Source organism: Antrostomus carolinensis, unplaced genomic scaffold (assembly GCF_000700745.2).
Source record: "Antrostomus carolinensis isolate BGI_N321 unplaced genomic scaffold, ASM70074v2 scaffold31168, whole genome shotgun sequence".
In the NCBI taxonomy this organism is placed as follows: Eukaryota; Metazoa; Chordata; class Aves; order Caprimulgiformes; family Caprimulgidae; genus Antrostomus; species Antrostomus carolinensis.
The window spans coordinates 13,852-16,593 of NW_010331415.1; positions in this window are offsets into that span (position 1 = coordinate 13,852).

The following is a 2,742-nucleotide window of genomic DNA, read 5'->3' on the forward strand; positions in this document are numbered from 1 at the left end:
GCATTCCTGGAGACTTCCCAGCCAAACACAATACAGAGGCAGAAAAGACAACTGTATGTGCTAGAGCATCCATGCTGCAGCCCTTCCCACATTACTGTTCCGAAAAAGTAACTACATGAAGATGAGCTATTATAAAGCATGATACAAGCAGTTACCAAAGTAGGTAATAAAAAAAAATATATAACTTGCATGGAAAAAACCTTAAAGTTAAAAAAAAGCTCTATCAAAGAGTCCTATAGTCCTACTATTGCTTATTTCACTTTGATCTTCAGAGTACAAGGTGGGTCTTTAGAAAGAACCAGTGAGATAAGGAATGAATATTACTGCTTCAAAACTATCCATATTTCAGATTCTAGAAAGAAAGTCATCCTGTATCTAGTTCAGCAATTTAACTAAGTCAGAACTAGATGCACATCAAGGAAAGAACTAAGGTTTTCTACAGGTATCACCTAAAATCAGAACTGTGGGACACTGCTGAATTCTGAAGTTATCAAAAAAGTTTGTGCTTATATTAAAATATATTTCTATTTTACTGGTCTTCACTCAGCACCCCAGTTAAACAAGCTGCATAAAAATTAGTCCATTGCAACTACATTTATAAGAGCGTTTAATGTGAGAGGAGGTCCAGAATATATTTTCAGAGATAAGAGCATTTCACAAACTATTGAATTATCATCTTATGGTGTGTGTGAAGATGTTTCTGCTTTGCTTGCATGTTGTCTTCTACTTGCCTCAGAAAATGTCTATGCCTACAATACAGTACTACAGCATCTGTCAGAGGTGTGGAAACTGAAAACTTCCATCACCCAAAGACAGCAAGGAACCGCTACAACACCTTCAGAGAATCAACCCATCTTTAACAATCACGAGCCAGTGGCGTTACAATTCAACTGCAATCCTGTTTTAGGAGTAGCTTGAAAGCCTACTCTTCAGCAGAGTTCTGGGATGGTATGTTATTCTGAAGCATCCTCATTTTAATTGTTTGTTAACTTATAAGCAAATGACAACAGAAACTTAAAAATGCTGAATGTATAGTACTACTGGAATTCCTGGATAGTTGTTCTGAATCTACTTATTCATTAAAATTTAATGTTTTACTGTGCAAAAATGAAGAAATTTAATCACCACTGTTAGCCTGAGCAGAAATGCTATAATGATGGCAATAGCCTCTTTCACATTGAATTCTATGACGATACAGGCAGAACAAAATCTACTTCAAATCTTGTATCAACACACAAGACCTGAAGATGAGATCAAATTGTAACACTGTTTCTGAGATGAAGAATGTATACAGAAACTGAAACCTTTTAAAGAAAAAAAATAGATCTGAGGATCAGATTCTTAAACTACTTTGAAATTTACAATTCTATATTCTCTACTGTCACCTCTTTCGCAAGAATCACTATATCAGTGTGGAAAAAACTCTCATTCTATTAGGGAAGAACCAGTAATTCAGATTCCTACTACAAAAAGTCAAGCATTGTTTTACTTGTTACCAACAAGCCTACAGATCTTACTCTAAAGACCACAGGAAGCATGTAATACATTCTCAAACTGAGTAAGGTATTTGCAACCAACATCTCTGGTAAACTGCTCTTTCCTCATCAGAGAAGGGGGCTAGCCACCAGTGACAGCTGAAAATTTCAACACTCCCAAGAGAAAACATACCAACACAGAAACTTAGGTTTACCTCTGCAGTCATGGATGACATTATTATATTGACAGTCTGACTGATGAGGAAATAACTTCAGGGCCAAATCACAAACAAATTCAAGGAAAATGTGACTGAACTGCCACAGCTCAGAAACTACAAGCGAGCTATACAAAATACATGCAACATGCTGGTTACTCAAGATGAAAACCAAACAAAAGGTATTTTCCTTTGCAAAGGCTCCACTAAACTTGCACATCCAGAAATACCATATAGCAAAATATCATCACTATTCCCTCAGATGTTACTGACGTGCTTGATCTACCTTCAGTAACCACAGTGACACAGCTCAGTCCAAACACGGCAGAAAAAATGCAAATAGAGAGAGACATGAGGAGATAAGGTCCCAGGTACTGGAACACGAAGCCCTTCAACACTTCCTCAGTTTTCCTGATGCTGCTTTAAAAGGGTAGTAGAAAAGGAGAAAGGTTCAGATCACCTAAAGCAAGGGCTCTTTATCTCCATTTTACAGAATATAGTCAGAAATTAAGTCTTCAGTGAAAAAATAAGCAAAAGTTACCTGAACAGTCTCAACAAAGAGTGAAAAATCTGTCATTTTAATTAAGGGGGCATTTTAAGGCAAAAGTATGTCCAATCTTATGTGCTCCGTTAGTATAGAATGCTGCCCTGCTGTTACCTCTGACTCAGCCTTTCTCCAGATCTTATGACACGATTTGATACAGCAACTGAGCTAGACTGAAGTAGAAAGTATATTTCCTCTTGCCAAGAAAAACTTTTAAGATTTATTTTATTTTATTTTATTTTATTTTTTTTACAATTTTGACAGCAATACTGTTCATTTTGAGAAGTCTGTAGTCTTAGGAAATACAAGACATACACAAAGGAGTTAAAAAAAAATCTTTAGTCTATTCCTGAATAATTTCTTCAAGAACCATACTTAAATGTCTGGCAACTACATGCCACACATGTATTCTCTAATATAAAAAATTGAGAGCATATCAAGAAAAAATCCAGATGGGGTTCACCCCAGGATACTGCAGGAACTGGCAGAGGTGCTCGCCAAACCCCTT